The sequence below is a fragment of the Papaver somniferum genome, chromosome 8 (assembly GCF_003573695.1).
Source record: "Papaver somniferum cultivar HN1 chromosome 8, ASM357369v1, whole genome shotgun sequence".
Taxonomy (NCBI): Eukaryota; Viridiplantae; Streptophyta; class Magnoliopsida; order Ranunculales; family Papaveraceae; genus Papaver; species Papaver somniferum.
The window spans coordinates 81214596-81235487 of record NC_039365.1 but is presented as its reverse complement, the minus strand read 5'-3'; the positions used below and the strand labels follow the sequence as shown (position 1 = coordinate 81235487).

At 39.5% G+C, this 20892-nt stretch overlaps 2 long non-coding RNA genes across 6 annotated transcripts; one reads left to right on the top strand and one right to left on the bottom strand.

Moving 5' to 3' along the window:
- The first annotated feature begins 6367 nt into the window (after window positions 1-6367).
- On the top strand, window positions 6368-9528 carry LOC113301766. 4 transcript variants are annotated; one of them, XR_003336471.1, is made up of 3 exons: window positions 6368-7513; window positions 8580-8740; window positions 8943-9528. It is a non-coding gene; the product is annotated as an uncharacterized LOC113301766 (long non-coding RNA). The 4 variants fall into 4 exon arrangements; XR_003336470.1 differs by having other exon boundaries at window positions 8580-9014; window positions 9153-9528; XR_003336468.1 differs by having other exon boundaries at window positions 8580-9014; window positions 9103-9528.
- A 680-nt stretch (window positions 9529-10208) lies between these two features.
- Window positions 10209-13941, bottom strand: LOC113301765. Of its 2 annotated transcripts, XR_003336467.1 has the most exons (3): window positions 13674-13941; window positions 11649-12847; window positions 10209-10693 (listed from the first exon to the last, which is right to left on the bottom strand). It is a non-coding gene; the product is annotated as an uncharacterized LOC113301765 (long non-coding RNA). The 2 variants fall into 2 exon arrangements; XR_003336466.1 differs by having other exon boundaries at window positions 11649-13941.
- Between the last annotated feature and the right edge of the window lie 6951 nt (window positions 13942-20892).

The following is a 20892-nucleotide window of genomic DNA, read 5'->3' as shown; positions in this document are numbered from 1 at the left end:
TCTTGATTTTAGTTGGATCGCGTATATCCTTGTTTCTTTTCTGAGTATCCGTCTTTGTATCTTGACCAGGGTTTTAGCAGCGTGAACACCTTTACCAAACTTGCAAGTAGTCAGAAAATATCGTTTTTCGAGACCGAGGGTGGCGGTGCTGAGCCTATCCGTGGTAATGAGGAAACCGAGAAGGATGGAAGTTCAGAGTCCAGCGATGGCGAGAGTAGTTCTTCCGACAGCAGTGCTGAATCTTCCTCTAGTCGGTCTGAAAGCGAATAAGTGGGTCTCCCGCATGTTTCTTCTTCTTTCCTCTCTTTCTTTCTCTTTGGAAAATATTTAATCCGTGATATCATAGGGGGAAGCCGTTTCTGAAGATGTCCCTGAGACGAAGACTGGCGGAGATACAGTTTTGTTTACAACTGTGACAGCCGCACCGGGCGACCTTGAAATGGATGTTGATCGAGATGAAAACATCGTTGTGACTCAGACAATGGAGAGTACTCCAGTGGCCGCAGGTGCAATTGTCTTTAGGAATCCCTTGTAGGTTGCTGATGCAGTCATGGGCGCCACTTTCAACCCTCCATATCTGGTTCCTCATCCATATCATGTGTTGATCGGGGGATTTAGCGTGCCATCCAAACACGCGGCGCTATACACTAGGATATGGGAAAGCTACAGACATATCGCCACGACCAAGAAAATTACTAGTCGATTTGCGTTGGTTAAGCGTGTGGAGGAAGATGTGTCTTCGATTGACGACATGTGCAATATGACTGGTAATACTGTTTCTGAGGATGTAGTCTCCAGCTGGAGGTTCCATCATGACACGTGTGTAAATTTCGAGTTCAATGTTCATTGGTTCGTTGAAGGTTTCTCTGAGGTTGAAAAGTTGTTGGACGAAAACGTCGAAGGTCCTTATGCGAATATGGTGAAGAAGCAGGAAGCGGAAGTCGAAAAGTTGTCCAGGAAGCTGAAGTTGAAGAGGGCGGCTCTCCAAAGCACGAAAGAGGCTTTTGCCAAGAAGAGCAATCCATTGTTGAAAAACTTTCCTTGAACGCATTTCTGTCTTCTGAACTTCTTATTTTAGTTTTTTTTTTTTGAAAAGCAAATGAAACGCCTAGTTTACGGTTTTGATTTCCTGGATTTTTGGTTTGACAGACAAATGTTACCTTTAGGGCTTTGGATTATTATTTGGAACGAACTGTTTTTAGAATAACGATGCTTTTTGGTTACGATTACGAATGGTGCAAACATCCCAGGAAAGCCACTGAATCGTGAGCATTTCTTGTCGACAGAGAGCATGAGATGAAACATAACATGGCTATTTGTTTTATCATTCCCGTGAAAACCTGAAGTAGTAAACCACGTATTTTGTCTAGGCAAGACTTACTCGGTTTTTGGATCTTCTGGCGAAAAAGGAATCTCCCGGATGTAAGACCGAGTTTTGTGGGAAACATCGCCGTGACCGTGGAAAGTCCTCAGTCATTCCTTGTCGTGTTGCCGATCCTTCGGCGGATCGTTTGCTTCTAAACCCTCGGAAGTCCCCAGTCGTCCCTTGTAGTGTCACGAATGGTAATCGAGCCGCCTAGTAGCTGAGTCGTCGATTCCTGAATGGATCGTTTGATTTTACTGTCCTGACGTCTGGGTCGAGGTATGAGATCGAGGATTGAAAATTGACATCGACCGAAAGATCAACCTCCCACCGTGGTCGCCAATTGTTTGAGGGTGAAAACGATTTCTGCTGATTTTGGTAATTTCGGGTGTATGGGTGAGAAACGAGTTTAAACCCTAAACAATGTACTGCAAGGGAGCACTTTAGATTCGAGATATCAATCTGTACAAATCCGTCCTAAACCAAGAAATTGTCGTTCCATACTTGCTTCGGTCACAAAGTGAAGGAGAAGGGTTGGTTTTGGGGAGATAGCGAAGAGAGTGTTGAGACCAGAATAGTTGATTCTGGAAGAGTAGTTGTTTCACGACTTGTATCAGAAAGTGGGAAGCTAACATATGGAAAGGTAGCAAATATTTTCTGAGTGTTGTATCCTCCTGACCTGAACTTGTTGTTCGGTGGAAATAGGTAAGACCTATTTATACAAGTCGAAGTGAAACGTACTCTAGTCTCGTAAGAAATGGAAAACGGGTGAGTAAATGGGAGGAAGTGGTAACCGGTAACGCCTGGAATTGATGTTCCATAAAAGAAAGCGTTTCACCATTACTCCCTGTATATCCTAACCGCCTCATCCTTATGACACTGTCTTATAACGGGCGTAGTGTACGCCGCACGCTGTAAATCGCCAAACCAATACCCAATGAGCATCACCCAGTTTGTGACATGTGTTGATGTCTCGAGTGTTTTCGTGGAAAACATGTAGCATGTTGTTGTTCGGCAAGTTGAGCTTGGAAGACTTGCCGGCTCGGTAGTGACCTTCGACGGTCGATATTTTGCATCTTGAGAGGAAGGGTAGCCGTTGATATTGCAACCCTTCGTTTGGTAGCCAGTGACATGAAAGCATGGCCGGTACGACTTTAATATGGCCTAGTTTAGGCGCAGCCAAAAGTTAGGGTTTTGGCTTTGTTTGGGCGCGACCAAACTAGGGCTTGGCATTGAGCCAAAGGTTGCCATGCGTTAGCTGGTAACCTTGGACAGCTAAGATCTGCATCTTAGATGGAAAGTGGCCATTGATCTTCGCAAGCCTTTGTTTTGGTAGCCGCATAGGGAAGGCCGGCATGCTATGGCGCGGAAAGGTGGTTGGCATGCCATTGGCACATGTAGCATGGCTAGCATGCCTTGGCGCGGTATGGGCGTGGCCACAACAAAGGTTTTGGCGTTGGGCCAAAGGTTACCATGCGTTGGCTGGCGACCTTGGACGGCTAAGATTTGCATCTTAGATGAAAGGATGGCCGTTGATCATCGCCAGCCTTTGTTTTGGTAATCGTATAGGGAAGGCCGACATTGTATGGCGCGGCAAGGTGGCTGGCATGCCATTGGCACATGTGCCATGGCCGACATGCCTTGGCGCAGTTTGGGCGTGACCAAAATAGGGTTTTGGGCCAAAGGTTACCATGCGTTGGTTGGCGACCTTGGACGGCTAATATTTGCATCTTAAATGGGAGGATGGCCGTTGATCGTCGCAAGCCTTTGTTTTGGTAACCGCATAGGAAAGGCCGGCATGGTATGGCGCGGCAAGGTGGCTGGCATGCCATTGGCACATGTGGCATGGCCGGATGCCTTGGCTCGGTTTGGGCGTGACCAAAACTAGGGTTTTGACGTTGGGCCAAAGGTTACCATGTATTGGTTGGTGACCTTGGATGGATGAGATTTGCATCTAAGATGGAAGGGTGGTCGTTGATTGTCGCAATTCATCGTTTTGGCATCCATGAAGGGAAGGCCGGCATGGCATGGCTTAGGCGCGGCAAGTTGGATGGCGCGGCTTGTCATTGGCACATGTGGCATGGTCGTCATGACTTGGTGTGGTTTAGGCACGTCCAAACTAGGGTTTTGGCGTTGGGCCAAAGGTTACCATGCGTTGGTTGGTGACCTTGGACGGCTGATATTTGCATCTAAGATGGAAGGGTGGTCGTTGATTGTCTCACGCCTTCGTTTTGGCAGCCGTGAAGGGAAGGCCGGCATGGGATGGCTTAGGCACGGCAAGGTGGATGGCGCGGCATTCCATTGGCACATGTGGCATGGTCGGCATGCCTTGGCGTGGTTTAGGCGCGGCCAAACTAGGGTTTTGGCGTTGGGCCAAAGGTTATCATGCGTTGTTTGGCGACCTTGGACGTCTAAGATTTGCATCTAAGATGGAAGGGTGGTCGTTGATCATCGCACGCCTTCGTTTTGGTAGCCGCGAAGGGAAGGACGGCATGGCATGGCTTAGGCGCGACAAGGTGGATGGTGCGGCATGCCATTGGCACATGTGGCATGGTCGGCATGCCTTGGCGTGGTTTAGGCGCGGCTAAACTAGGTTTTTGGCATTGGGCCAAAGGTTACCATGCGTTGGTTGGTGACCTTGGACGGGTGAGATTTGCATCTAAGATGAAAGGGTGGACGTTGATTATCGCACGCCTTCGTTTTGGCAGCCGTGAAGGGAAGGCCGGCATGGCATGGCTTAGGCGCGGCAAGGTGGATGGCGCGGCATGCCATTGGCACATGTGGCATGGTCGGCATGCCTTGGCGTGGTTTAGGCGCGGACAAACTAGGGTTTTGGCGTTGGGCCAAAGGTTACCATGCGTTGTTTGGCGACCTTGGACGGCTAAGATTTGCATCTAAGATGGAAGGGTGTCCGTTGATCATTGCACGCCTTCGTTTTGGTGGCCGCATAGGGAAAGCCGACATGGTATGGAGCGGCAAGGTGGTTGGCATGCCATTGGCACATGTGGCATGGCATGCCTTGGCGCGGTTTGGCGTGGCCAAAACTAGGATTTGGGCCAAAGGTTACCATGCGCTGTTTGGCGCCATGTCATATGTACATTTTTACGATTTTGACCCTAAGCTAAAAACCACCATCAACAGTGTGGAACGACCCGACATCAATATAGACCCGACATCACTAATATATATTGTTTGAAGAAGGAGTTTGTCCATATACATTGTTTATGCATTTCCAGTGACTTAGTCACTTTGATGTTTGGGAAAACATGAATTGTTTTCCAAATCTTGTTCATGATTTCTTTAAAGTTAAATGTTATTCCTGCTGGGCACCCATTTTAGGGATGATGTGCTCACCCATTCCCACTCTCAGTTTTAGTGACAGATAAGAGTTGTGCAGCGAAAGCTTCAAGGGTTGAGTTCGCTAGTTGATTAACTTCTGCTATGATTATTATGTTGTATATATTTTATTTGTAAACCAAATGACTATTGTATATATATCATTTGAGAGGAATCCTTATTTATATATATATATATATATATATATATATATATTTCTGAGCGGGGCTAGTTTTGGGTTAAGTTTTTGTAGAAGATTTCTAAATTGAATGTTTAAGTAAATGATTTAGATTCTTAGTGTCTCTTTATTTAGTTAATCTCTTGGATTAGTCAGCTGCTAGTTCTGGGGGCGCTACACGATTACACCACACTTCCAAACAAGTTAGAATTTGTTCATCTATATTCCAAGACAACTATATGATTGTTCAAATATCAATTCACTAGTCATGGGTTCACGGTTTTACCAAACACAAGGATCAGTTCTACCTTAATATGGAGTTACCAGGACCGGTTACATCAATTACCAGGACCGGTGACCATATACTCATGGTATTACTTGTGATCGGTTACACCAATTACTAGGACCGGCTACACCAATTACAAGGATCGATTACATAACTCTTTTGTGATCGGTCACACCAATTACTAGGATCGGTCATACCAATTACAAATATCGATCGTACCATCTCAGGTGATTACTTAAGATTGGTTACACTAAAAGTCATACCAAATCATAAGTCAGGCATTGTGATTAGTTATACCAAGATATATAATAAATTATGATGGGCCAATGACGTTTGGTACCACAATAGAAGTTGTGAAAACAAAAAATACCACACCTTAAAATTACTACCATTTTAAGGTGTCCGACTCATATATAGTCTTTTTTGTCCCTAAGAGCAACTGCAGTGGACGACTAAACCCAAATTTGGTGTCGAGTGGGCTGGCGTAGTGGGACGGACCATCGATCAAAATTTGATCAAAGAGTAAAACTCGGACCAAATTTGGTCGGCGATTAAGACCAAATCCAAATATAGTCGGGCGTTTATATAATGTCCGCCTACCCGACGGGCGTTGGTATAATGTCCGCCTGTAGCCGCGCGTTCGTAAAGTTAACGCCTGATGCAGGGCATTGGTATAATGTCCGCCTGGATGGGGCGTTGGTATAATGTCCGCTTGGATGGGGCGTTGGTATAATGTCCGCCTGGATGGGGCGTACGTAAAGTTAACGCCGGACACCCAGGCGTTGATGTAGTCATGATCCCACCTTCACAAAGTTTTGAAAACTTTGGTTGGGGCGTTGTCTTTATCAACGCCCCATTTTTTTTTTTTTTGAACCCGGGCGAACGTATAATCTCCGTCCCACACACCAGGCGTTGTTATAGTTCACGCCCCATACAGGCGTTGTCTTTATCAACGCCCCATACAGGCGTTATCTTTATCAACGCCCCATGCCAGGCGTAATCTTTATCTACGCTGGACGATGAAGCGGACTTTATATCAACGCGCGACCAAATTTACTCGTCACCCGCTACGCCACAGGACGGACTAAACCCAAATTTGATCTTTTTTTTAGTCTTTGGTCTTTAGTTATGCTCGCACCACTGTGGACGCTCTAAGTAAACGTAATATTACTTGGACGTCCTAATAAAAACGTCGCACCTAACTCAACATCTGGATTTAGTGATGTTCAGGAAGGATTGAAGTTTGGGTTTTCATAATTGAGGAACGGGGTGGAGTTATTATATGTTGGTGCTCTAATTTCAGTTTAATTGTGAATTTGGGAATTAGGGTTGTCTTGTTCTTCACCAAATCGTGAAATTAGGATCCTTGAGTATCGATCACAGATAAAAAAAGGCAAAAATTGAGGTTAGTCTTGGGGCGAGATGCTGAACCGAGTCCAGTGAAAGAGGAGATCGAGATTCAATTACTAGAGTAATTCAGTTTGAGGTAAGTGTTCTTATCAGTAGAATTAGCTCAAGTTAAAGAACAAGAAAGGAAAGATTGATGAAGAAGATCTGAGTCAGACAGGAGTAAGTGATTCAGGCATGGTAGCTATTGCGTCGCACTTTTCTTCGACTCGTCGCACTTTTTTTCGGCTTGTCGCTAATGCGTCGCACAAGGTTCGTACAATCTTCTAAGAATTGGTGGTATATTTTTAAGAGCCGAGATGATTTACTCGGCTTGTCGCACAAGGTTGTAACAAGGTTGTAAGAATTGGTGGTATATTTTTAAGAGCCGAGCTCGGCTTGTCGTACAAGGTTGTAACAAGGTTCTAAGAATTGGTGGTATATTTTTAAGAAGATAGTGCGACAAAAAATCACAGGTTCTAAGAATCGATGATTTTACTAGTTCATGGAAACCAGCCTCTTGTGTATACATCACAGGTTTGTTATAAAAAAATATCATATTGGTAGTTCATGTGAAGTTGGGTTTGAGCATTGATGAAGATAGTGCTGATGCTGAAGCTGATCCAGATATGCCCGAGCTTGTTGAAGATGATGTTGAGGGCAGCTAGATGGAGAAGGTCGACTAAGCCTATGATTACTGCTTGGAAGAGTGATGGTGTTGTTGAATGAAGAACATGAAGGGGTTTTGCCTGTGGTTTCATTGTGGTGGTGGCTGTGAAAGACGTGGAATTGATGTTGCTGTGGAAGCTACAGTGGTGGATTTATGGAAGAGATGGTAGTGCTGTAATTACAGAAACAGAAGGTGATAGTCTTGCTGTTGGTGTTTGAACTCAGGTGAAAGAATGGGTTTTGCTGTGGTGGTCTTAAGAGGTTTAAGAAGCTACAGAGATTGGAGGAATGATTGGTATGAATACTTTCAATTTGTCTGTCGTAGTCACCTGCACCTAGGATTATTACCAGTCATTTTCAGCTGTAGTTATCTCATCCTGTAGTCCAGTTTTCAGCTGTGTATAGCTTTCTCAATCTGTAATAAAGTCTGTGAATACTTTGAAATCTCTTTCTATTTTTTGTAGTTTCATCTCAGTAGTATAGTCCATAATCTGCATCGTAGTATTACCAGCATCATTGCCACAACTAGTATGTGCAGGAATATCGTCGGAAGCAGAGAGCTTTCCCAGTAATCCTAAGCTTGTAGCCTTCTAGGAAATCTATCGATTCTTAGTTTTCAGCTGATATTTCTATGTTGTCATTTCGAGATTTAATGTATGATTTTGAGTTGCTGAATATGCTCAATCCAAGAAAAACAGTGCTCTGGATAGGATTCGACAGAAGAGTTGTGTTCATTAGTCAGTAAATCTCATATTAATAGTGAACACTTTCATTATGAATACCATGGAAGTTTCAATGAGAGAGTATAGACACCAAACCTAATCTTAACACCCAATTGTTTGTACATGTTTCGTCTGGGTATAAATTATAACCATTGAGTTCAGCTGTTGAGCTTAGATTTGTTTTCACACAAGTCAGACATGATACCTCTCACTTGTTTACCATTTATGTGACAAAGATTATTTTGTCGGAGTGAGGATTTTGGCATCCTTTTTGGTTGGCTGAGTTCACCCACTTTATGTAACATACAATATAAATAGAGTTTCCTTCTCTCGCTGAAATTGAAACTGCACTTAAAGTTTGGGGGTAGTATGGTGTTACTGTTAACTGTTTCGCACCCCAAGAAAAAGAGGGAAAATTGCTTATACATGGTAAAATTTAGTGTTATCGGAGAATGTTGCATCTCTTTGTTATTATGATCTAAAATATTCATCTCCAGATATGTGGTGAATGTAGGAAAACTTTTGCAAAAGCAAAGCAGTTGATATAGTACTGGTGAATATGTCGACACATATATACGTATACACAAGCAGTTACTTCCCTGGATTTGATTAATGAAATTGGTAATGGTTTATTTTCAGGTTAAAGGTATGTTAACAGATTTTGGTGAGGAGATGCATTGTCAGTTTCTTGAGATACTACACAACTTATTGGGTTGGTTCTCGGCAGGATCCCTGGTGCAGTTTCCTTCATTTCTTTGCGCATATCTCTTCCTTTTGATCTTGCTTGGCTTCTAATTTAGGTTGATGTACCTTTACTTGTTTGCTTTATAATTAAGGTTGATGTTGTCCTGGAAAAATCTTTTTTCACTCTCTTTTATGTGAGATTTTTTTTCTGCACCTAGGCATATTATTAGTGCAACATTCTTTTTTCACCATTTTTAATGTGACATTGTTTTTGCACCTTTCATAAGGTTCCAAAACCGTTTTACCAATCTTTTGTAGACTGTGGGATGCATATTTTGGCCACTGCGGAGGCTCAGTTGCCATGGATACTAAGATGGGATGTGAGTGTTGGTAAGATATGAGACTGTTTCTGGTAGTGTTTCCTCTACAACTTAATCTATAAATGTAAGGTTTCGTGACAGGCTTATTTTCAATGCAGAATCTTTTTTTCACCATTTCCATGTGAAAAATTGTTTTTGCACTTTTCAGTTGTTGATCATGCATATGACGCAGTTGTGGTGCAGGACTTAGAGCAGCCATTGGACTTTCTGAGCATGGATTTAATACTGCTTGTATTATGTGAATGGGATCCTATGCTTTACATTTTACACATACTTATTTATTTGTCTTAGCCTCCCAGTAAGTACATTTGCATTTCCCACCCATATCAAAGTAATTTAATGTCAGAAGTAAGCATATGCTTACGGAGCATGTCTGCAGAAAAGATTTTGCACCTTTTTCTATGTGAAAACCTATTTCTGCACCCTTCTCTGTGTGAACACTTATTGTTGCACACTTATTGTTGCACCCTTCTCAAACTCGGATCACGAAGGAAAATGAGTCATTCTTTCGTTGGGGAAGAAATAGAGAGTTCAGTGAAAATTGTATGCCAGTTTAAGTGCTGGACTCTTTTATGTATTCTATGCCTTTTTCTTAGTTAGCATTAGCTTTCTTTGGCTTCAACCCTTAGTTGAGATAGGGTCAGTAGTGTTATGGAGATGATCAAATGGGGTGTTTCGTACGTATGATCACCTCGCCCTTAAAAATTCTGTCGTGAATTTGCACTTCTTTTTCCATCAAAAGGTGATTAAAATCTTATAGGGAACTATAGCTATTTATTAATTATTTTTAGCTTTACAGAGTTGCACATTCTCTGACCAAATTCCACATTAATACTGATGGGCAAAGCACAAAATATACATTGTTAGTTTGTTGTGAAATAATACTGACGTTGTCTGCAAAATTCTTTTTGCTCCCTTTCTATGTGAAAAGTTATATATGCACCCTTTAGTTTATGAATATAAAGACTCAACAATAGGTCACAAAGGCTTTCACCAGGGTCTCACAAAGGTCGCAGTTTAGTAACAGTCTTAATCTGATTACTAGCATGTCTCCTATTCAATATGGTGTCTGGAAATGTTAGTTCACAGATAAGGGATTTTTCCTAGTCAAAATCAGTTCAGAAATCATAACAAGATTAACATTGCAGCAACAACATTTAAATAACTCACACTTCAACTTTAGCAAGATATGTGAGGGCATAGCTGAAACTAAGCATCTGCTTTTGAGATGAAACGCCATATTGTTAGTTTGAAGGTGCCTGGTTATGCTGTGTTTTCTCAAAGTACATATACATCAGAAGGAAAAAGAAAAAAAACAATCCAGAGCACATAACTCTATTAATACCCACCAATCTGAGCTCTAGAGGTTAAAACACAACCTCAAAATATGATAATCATGAAACCAACCATCTACATTGGTATTTACATATCAATCAATTCAAATATCGGGAACCACTGTTGTAGTTTTAATGCCTTGTTGCTCAAAGGATGCTTAGGCTTGAAGTTTTAATGACTTGTTGCCAATGCTTTAATTTCTCAAGCAGTTCCCAGAATGATGGTTGGGCTTTCGGTCTCTGGAGAGGCTCAGATATCGGACTTTTCTGGTAGTGTTTCCTCAGCTTAACATATTGATCCTCCATTAGCATCTCTTTGATCTTTGCATTGCTTTGATTACTATCTATAGCTAACCTGGAAATAAAAGTGGGAGTAGGTCTTAGACAAACACAGATTATATGACACTTACAATCAAACAAATCAACAACCATATAAACCAGATTTAGCTATATAGCTGAGTTAGCATGTCTTTCACCACATCTAAGGTGTTTGAACAAAACTAAAGAATCAGAACTATTCAAATTTTTGCTGTAAATGTGATAAATTTGTATCTAGATAGCGAACAAAGAGATTAGACTACCAAATGCATAGTAACTTATTCTCTAGATATATTAATGGGTCAACTTCACAGTGTCCAACAACTTGAGGAAGTTTGAGGGACAAAAAACAACGCTGCCGTACCAGATATTACTGCTATAAAAGGTAAAGACACATGTTTGCTACTGCTGGATCTCGACCTACAGACAATAACATTTTGTACCAATTTCCAATGAATATGAAGAAGGTAAAGAACTGAAATCAAAACCACAAGCCTGTAAATGTGCTCAAAACCCTGGTTACCTGATCAAGGTAAAGAAAACTGTGCCCGTAGGTTTAATCATGTTGTTTTCAGAATTCCAGTTAGATGTATTGCAGCGTGAGTCTGCCCCACATTTTAAAGTGGTAGGATCACAGAAGCAGAAAATGTGAACTTGGTAGATAAGAATTTTACCATGTTGGGTTACACTGTGAGCCTATAGAGGAAGCGTAAAGGGTAGTTTTTTCATTTGTACACAGCAATGCAAAATCCAAAAATTCAAAGAAAACCATAATCATAGTAAGATCGAGAACAACAGTTTTTCTTGTCTACAGATATCAATTTATATCACCAGCATTTTTAGGTCTCCAAATGCATGAAAGGATAAATAGTAAATATAAACAACAAGGACATATTATTCTTATCAATTCCTAACTTTTTAGAAGTTTCTATTTGCAAACGAACCATCAAATCAATCAAGGGTCTTTGTAATTTTTGTTTTCTCAATCGTACCTCTGTATCCAAGCCTGATGAAGAATCTGTTGAGAAACTTGGAGAACCAGTGATAAGTGTATTGGAAGACATCGACCCCGAAAAATCACGATTCCTCACCAAACCAACTCTCACGTTCAATGGTTGTAATCCTAAGGGCCATCCACCTTCCCGCGATTCAAATAAAAAAATAGACCTTTTTACTTACATCCAAGACCAGTGACAATGTAATGAATACACCACAGGTAAAACAAGACTCACTATTAATCGAAATCTCTTCTGAATTTCAGTAGCATATTCGTCTCTACTGAGCATATGTCTCTCTACATTGATGTAAATCCTTCTTAGTACTTTATCAGGAGCCTATTAAACATGTGCGCAATTTTTAGTTCCAAATTCAGGTCGAGTTAAATCATGGTACAAGGTGACGGGCAACTGCATTATCTGGGACATGGAGATCAGAAGTGACGAGCACCCTAAACAATAGATGTAATAACAGACCAAAGTGCTAACCAAGACCAAAGAAACAAACCTAGACTGCTATCTGCAGGGACAATGGGTAATTATCTAAAACGGTATCAAGTAACCCAAGTTAGAATAAACTTCAGTCAACAATGTTAGAAGAGACTTCTGTCCCAGAAGAGCATATCACCCTAATACGAATCATACAAATGTTGTAAGTGCAGTAGTTATGTGACTCTCTTATTACTTTAAGCAAACTGTCATCAAACAACATTCCTAGTAACTTAAACAAACCATGGATTCAAATGAGTAAGAATTAGTTCTCTTTGAGGTTAACTTCACAAGAGTATTAACCTTATGGAGCACCATTTGTACCCTGCCAAAGTTCATTGTGAGGTTCATTTATCTTCATCTGCAGAATAACAAAAAAAGACCAGAAGCAAGAACAATACGTAGTAAACTTCTCCAAACAACTTAATGAGTGAAATACGGAAAACCCAAACGAAAAAAGAAATCAAACACAAAAAAAAAAAAAAAAAAAAAAATGAAAAGCCAATACACATCAAACTAACTGAAGAAAATCGTCAACAAACAAACTAGATTGAATCAAAAAACTGAAATAAAAATTATTGAAAACTGGAAGAAATCTGATAAATCAAAAACTACACAAAATTAGGTGAAAATCAAATATGATTAAGCAACAAAGTGCTGCTCCTTCTTTTCCCTCTCCTTGGTTTGTGTTCCAGCTTCACAAGTACCTGGTTACTCAAAAGAGATTGTCAGGACTTCGAATTATACAGGTGAAACAAATTCAGGAAGCATCATTGCTGATTAACAGCTGAGAGGAGCCTACAGTTTTGATAATGATTTAGAGTTTATTCTTCTTTGTTACCTGACTGAGTGATCAGTGACAGAACAGTCACAGTCAAACAGGATGAAGCTGATACAGAATGCAATTATAGACAAACTTCAACAGGAAAAAGAAAGTGCAAGATGCCAGAATGTTTGTACAGGTATATTACAGACACATGTGCTTAATCACTGATACAAATTATGGAAGTTAACTATTTCTGAAGCGAACTAAATGGTGCCAAAAACTACAGATCCAGATTATGATGTAAGCTAGCTTATACTACAGGACAATGAAGCTTATGAAGTTGTAGCTAAGATTACAAAGCTACAATGCAAATGAAACTGATTGACATACAATGACTGAAAACACAAGGATATAGAACAAAGGTACAGCTATGAATGGGATGACTGAAAACTTACAAGCTACAGCATTATAACAAACTGAAAGTTACAGGTGCTAACATGCTGTAAACTACTAACTGAAAAACAACAGAAGACCTACTATGCTTAACCTAAATCTAGTTATGGCAATGATGCAGTTAACTGGCTTCTTCTCAACACTAGCAGATGGAATTAGAACATGGTGAAATTGGTTAAAACGCAATTATATTAAACTAGCAATTGATCCAACTAAATTCGAATGATTTTGTTACACAACAAAAGTCTCTATTCATACATAAATTTCTTCTCAATCACTTGAATTTGATAATTAGAGAAAACCCACTCACTCACCCAAAACGCTTTTTCCGACAAACCCATTCTGCAATTCAACTCTGCAACTCTTTGATTTGATGTTCTCCAGCTGTTGAAGCTAGCCCTAATCTTATCTCTCCCAATCCTAGATTCTAGGGTTACTGTTTTTGATAAGAGAGAAGCTAAGACGGAGATAAGTAGAGATTAGAAGTTTGATTGATGGCTAGCTGATAGGTGGCTGTGCTCAGAAGTTGTCGGGGACGGAAGTGATGGAGGGAGGTGAACTGAGAGGTTTTGCAGAGGTGAGAGAAGATGAAAATGACGTATAGGAGTTGTTTGGATTCTGCTCGAGTATGAGAAGAATCGAAGGCTAGGGTGTGACTCGGGAGTAGCAAACGTTGATGTACCGCATTAAGATGTCTTTGGATGCTTAGAAGCTAGATCAAATCTGACGGCTCAGCAAGGAAACGGGTTTGGTGGAAGATCCCTTCCGGGCCATGTCTTCAAAACTAATATCTCAAGCCCACTTTAAGGTCGTGCAAGCGACATTATTCACTTGTGAATGAGGTGCAAACGACACTCTTCACTGCCTTCTAGCGGGAGTCTTTGTTGTCTCTCTTCCATTGTCACCAATTCTCCACTCTTTTGGCTTATATAATCATCCAAGCTTTATTTAGTACCTAAAAACACAAAGTTAATTAGTAAAAGTATTTATTCTTGAAAACAATGTAAATACAGAATTTTGGAGTAATATATGATTTTAAAGCACAAAAGATAAGTTAAATGCCAAGAAAAAGAAGTAGAAATATGCATTATTTGGCATTCATCACATTTGATTATGTTATGTCTCAAGGGATAAACTTATTGATTTACTATAGTTGATTTTGAAAACAAATTTCCCACAAACAGTTTGTGTTAAAATTTAAAGTTTGGTACTCTGGTTTATACAGATAAATTGTATGTATTCACGTGGGGGGTTTCACTAAGTCGCACATGAGTCCCACGCGTGTAGCAATGGGGTATCACAAGGGTCGCAAGATCCTCTTTTACTACATTGTTGAGCCTTATGTAGCTCCAGATAATAGTAAAGTGCCAGCATCTAGCTAGTTAATACCTTTCTGATTGGTACCATCCAAGCATGAAAATTCTCAACTTATTTACCCATAAAGGCCAGGGGGTGCGTGAACAGGTGATTAGCAGCAAAGGTCAATGGACATGGTTCACGTGGGAGTCGCACATGGGTCTCACGTGTGTGGCAAGAGGGTATCATAAGGGTCTCAAGAGCCTCTTTTACTACATTGTTGAGCCTTGTGTAGCTCCAGATAGTATTAAAGTGTCAGCATCTAGTTATTTGATGCCTTTCTGATTGGCACCATCCAAGCATAAAACTTTTGAATTTATTAACCATGGAGACCAGAAGGTACGAGAATAGGTGATTAGCATCAAATATCAAAGAACATGGTTCTTTCACTTGGGGGTCTCACCGGAGTCGCACATGAGTCTCACACGTATAGTTTTGGGGTATCACAAGGGTCACAAGATCCTCTTTTACTACATTGTTGAGCCTAGTGTAGCTCCAGATAATAGTATAGTGTCGGCATCTATCTAGTTCATACATTTCTGATTGGCACCATCCAAGCATTAATGTCACATCATCTCTTTACACACATCAATTAATACTTGGCATGTTTATTTCAAAAACTTGTCTCCATTTGTCAAGGGAGTGAACAAAAAAACCTCTTACGTATGGTTCTCTTTTGTATTATTTCTATAACAATTCTAACTTCACATTTTTGTGAAAAGGGTTTTTTTCAACTGTATGTGTGGTGTGTTATTGGGAATATAAATAAATCATACCCTCCATATTTTCCCCCAAAATCTTCTCTACATTTACATTGTTGAGCCTTGTAGATCACTTTGTTAGCTCTTCGCATCAACAACTTCTCTATGCAACCATATAATTGTTGAGATCAATGGGATCCTATGAAACCGAGCAAATTTTAAAGTCAAAATAATTTGTCTTGAAATTTACAATTGAAGTCACACAGATTATTCAACAACAACAAAAAAGTCACAAAGCTTACTAAATGAGATATAATTGGACCCAACATTTTCTAAAAGGGGTGAACTTTTCTTCCATAGTAAGACAAATGTTTAGACATAATGCGGATTTTTCTTTACAGTAAGAGTATTTGGTCTGTTTGGTAGCTTTTTTTACACAGGGTAATCATTACCTAATTAATACTAAGGAAAACAAGTATGATCCGCATGATGTTGATCCAACCAATTAAATAAATGTGCCTGATCCAACGAGTATAAAAGAAGTCATCATGCATATTATAATAACGCACGAAGAAGGAACTACGAGAATAACAAGTTTTAACATACAAGAAGAGTAAACCTGACAAAGTATAGATGAGAAAGTACCTGGATATAGAACTGTTTCATAACCTTTCAAAAGGGTGCAAAAACAAATTTTCACACAAAATATTGAAGAAAATATTTTACACCTAATATGCCTCTTACAAAACCTTGTATACATAATTTAAAGGATACAAGAATAACTTTCCACACAATATTACTTAATTAACACTAAAGAAAACAAGTATGGTTTACATGGTCTTGTCCAGCCAATAGAAAACCATCATGTGTAATCCAACGGGTGTAAAAGAAATCATGCGGGTTAACACTTCAAATAGGTTTTTTAGGTAGTTGATGATGTCAACAACTTTGACTAAAGGTTGAAAAGTAGAATCAGTGGGACCACTATTTTAAGTTCACATGTTAACTAAATTAAATTTAGAGAGAGATGGAGATTTTATCTCTTGGATTGAAAAGAATAACAGAACAAGTTTTTTGACTTGTATGTGACATGTTTTTGGAAACTTGATAATAATTAGAATGATGCACGGAAAAGGAACTAAGAGGATACCAAGCTTTAACATACAAGAAAAGCAAACCTCAAAAAGTAGAGATGAATAATTACTTAGAAGTGGAACTGTTTCGCAATCTTTCAAAAGGATGCAAAAATAAATTTTCACACAAAATATTGAAAAAAGAATTTTGCACCTAAAATATGTCTCTTACAGGACCTTGTATACATGACTTAAAGGATGCAAGAATGCCTTTCCACATAATCTAACGCGTGTAAAAGAAACTATGCAAATCAACATTTCAAATAAACAGCGGAAATACTTTTATCGACAATAATATATTGTTTTTCTTTGTTGTAAGATACTTATTTAGTATTTTATGTATTATTACTTTATATTAACATGTCTCAATGAATAAATTTAGTGATATACGATAGTTGATGTTGAAAACAAATTTCGCATAAACACCTTGTATTAAAATTTTATGTCTGATACTTTGGTTCATACAGAGAAGTTGGATATGTATTTGCTAAGGAGGTAGATTTGATGCAGGACCCGTTAGTTATATTGTATAAACAAAAATAAGTTTTGTAGGTAGTTGATTATGTTAGTATGTTTGATTAAATGTTGAAAAGTAGAATAGATGGGACCACTATATTTTTGGTTCAGATGTTAGATGAATTAAAGACAGACAAAGATAAAGATTTTATCTTTTGGATTGAAAATCTTTGAAGACGAGACAAGACGAGACAAGGTTTGAAGATTTACAAGACAAGTTAGAGAGATAAAGATTTACAAGAAAAGACCCGAAGACAAGACAAGAGTGACAATACAATTCAAGACAAGACTTGAAGTGGACAAGAGTAGTCCTCTCTGAAGTGGTATTTAATATTTTTAATTGGACTTACTTGCACTTTTGCTTTTCCAATAAAATTAATGACAAAACCACACAGAGAGTAGCAGCATCTTGCTTTATTCTCTTTAGATCTCAATAGGGTGAAGTCAGTCGAACAACCTCGTAAACATTTAATTCCAAAAGCTTGTTCAGTCTTGTAACTAATCTAACTTTGGTACCGTTGTACGTAGTTATATACGTAGTCTAATCTGATGATATAGACTAACTATATACTACCAGAACTATATATAAGTATTTATACTAATTAACTACTTTTCTGTAGCTTTACTTTACAAAGGGAATACGAAGAGTCATATGTATATAATATTACTAATTAAGTATATAGTTGTTGGGGAGAAAAAAAGGCACTTCATTTCTATCTTAAAGTTGTTACTGTACAACAAACTGAACAACCCCTTTCATAGGGGTAAAAGCATGAAGAACTAGAATCTTGATAAAACACGTACATAAGCCGGTGTCATTGATATATTTGGACACCTGTCTTTATGGTGAGTCAGCCACATCAATAGACATATCACATAACACTCTCCCTTGGATGACCACCATTCTATATATGTTGCCTCATTAAAACCTTACCGGTAAAATCCAGTGGAACAAAACCCGGACGAATGAAAAAGAGTACAACAAAAATCTTAGAACGGTGTTGGACACGCGTATGCTGCCTCGTTAAAACCTTGACAAGGAAAACCCAGTGGGACAAAAATCTTGGCGAGGGAAAAAGAGTACAATGCGTTATAGTCCAAAATTCCCCCTGAACAAAACCTCCGTTAATTTGTCTGCTTGTACATGTGGCGCATTCCGATTCCATATACCAACTTCCGAAAAACTTTAGTCGGCAGAGACTTGGTGAATAGATCAGCATAATTCTCACAAGATTGTATCTTCTGGATATCAATCTCCTTATTTTTCTGAAGGTGGTGAGAATAAAATAACTTCGGTGAAATGTGCTTTACTCTATCACCCTTGATGTAGCCATATAAATATTTGTATCTAGCTTGCCATATAGATACGCAGTGACCACGTCCATTAGATGCATGTCAAACCTTCCATAAACTGCCAGACTAATTAAATATCGAAAGGTAATTGCATCCATAACAGGGGAGTATGTCTCTTCATAGTCAATCCCATGTTTTTGTAGGAAACCCTTTGCCACTAGTCGTGCTTTATAGCGAACGACTTCATTTCTCTCATTACGCTTTCTTACAAACACCCATTTGTAATCTACAGGATTCACATTTTCTGGTGTCTGTATTGGGCGCCCAAAAACGTTGCGTTTAGAGAGAGATTCCAATTCATCTTGGATTGCCACTTTCCATTTAGGCCAGTCGTCTCTTTGTCGACATTGTTCTATAGAGTGTGGTTCAATATCATCATTATCTGTGGCGATTTCAGTAGCTACTGAGAATGAAAATATATCGTCGACAATTATTGTATTACGATGCCACACTTCTCTGTCGCATGCATAATTTATGGAAATTTCCTCATTCACAGGTACCTGTGTCTCAGCGGAGACTTTATTCTCTTCAGGAGGTTCATCAGAGAAAGTGGATCGTTCTTTGATTGTCTCTTCAGGAGCACTATCTGTAGCCTCTTCAGGAGCACTACCTTTGATTGAGATAGATTGGCTCTTCCTCTTTCGAGGGACAAAATCTTTTGAACCAATTGGTCGTCCACGCTTCAGGCGTGGCTTTGATGACTCGTTTGCCGCTGGGCTCCCAATTTGTCTCGTCGGTACATCAATCCGAGCTGGAGCATTTCTAGCAGGCACATAGGATTTTGTAATTCGGCTAATATCAGTAAATGCATCAGGCATTTGGTTTGCAATATTTTGCAGATGTATAATCTTTTGCACCTCAATTTCAGATTGATTAGTGCAAGGGTCAAGATGAGACAGACTTGGTGTGTACCAAGATATTTCACGCCGTTCTTTTGACGGCTTATCATCTCCCCCTAACGGCGGGAAAAGTGTCTCATCAAAATGACAATCTGCAAATCTGGCTGTAAAGACATCACCTGTTAAAGGCTCTAAATACCTTATAATAGACGGTGAATCAAAACCAACATAAATACCAAGGCGACGTTGTTGACCGAATTTAGTGCGTTGTGGTGGTGAAATACGCACATAAACAGCACAACCAAAGACACGTAAGTGCGAAATATCTGGTTGCTTCCCCAAGACAAGTTGTAGAGGGGAGTATTGATGGCTAGCAGTTGGTCGAAGTCGGACTAAAGCCGCTGCGTGCAAAATAGCATGTCCCCATGCAGAAACTGGTAATTTAGTCCTCATAAGCATGGGTCGAGCAACCAACTGAAGATGCTTTATAAAAGACTCAGCTAATCCATTCTGAGTGTGCACATGTGCTACAGAATGCTCGACATCAATACCAACTGAAAGGCAATAAGAATCAAAAGCCTTAGATGTAAATTCACTAGCGCCATCAAGCCGAATGGACTTAATAGGAAAGTCCGGAAAATGGGCTCGCAACCGAATAATTTGGGCAAGCAGTCTGGCAAATGCAACATTACGTGTTGATAATAAGCAGACATGAGACCATCTAGCAGATGCGTCTATCAATACCATAAAGTATTGAAATGGTCCACAGTGTGGGTGGATAGGCCCACAAATGTCACCATGTATCCTCTGTAGGAATGTTGGTGACTCAATAATAACTTTGGTTAAGGATGGTTTTATAACCAGTTTTCCTAGGGAACAAGCAACACAATTCATATCCTTACTTAACAAAAGCTTCTGGTTTTGTAACGGATGTCCATGAGCATTTTGTATTATTCTACTCATCATGGTAGAACCTGGGTGTCCAAGCCGGTCATGCCAAAGCTTGAATAATACAGGGTCATTAAACTTCTGGTTAATGACAATATGAGATTCGACTATTCGAATTATCGTAAGATATAACCCAGAAGAGATGGCCTTAATCCTCTCCATAACGTGCTTCTGGCACGAGGCAGATGAAGTAATATACAGGTACTCCATATTATGCTCATCCGCTGTTTCAAGGTGGTAACCATTACGCTGAATATCTTTAAAACTCAACAGATTCCTTTGGGATCTGGTAGAATATAAGGCGTCTTCAATAATTAATTTTGTACCTCCTGGTAGAATGATACACGCTCTTCCGGAGCCGTCTATCATATTACTCGAACCCGAAATGGTATTCACAATACCTTTAAACCTCTTCAAGGTTATAAAATATTTATGGGTTCGAAAAATTGTGTTTGTTGTTCCACTGTCAACCAAACAAACATCTCCATCGTCCATTTTGGATAGATTACTTCTGGAATCCATATCCTTCAACACAAATAGACGAGAGAAAATTAAACAACAATACTACCAAAATGTCTACTTATATTACACCAAAAAAATGTGGTATACATCACCAAAAAGGACGCACCCAAAATTACAACAAGAGAAAAAAAAATACAGAAAACACAAGGAAATATACTACAGGGC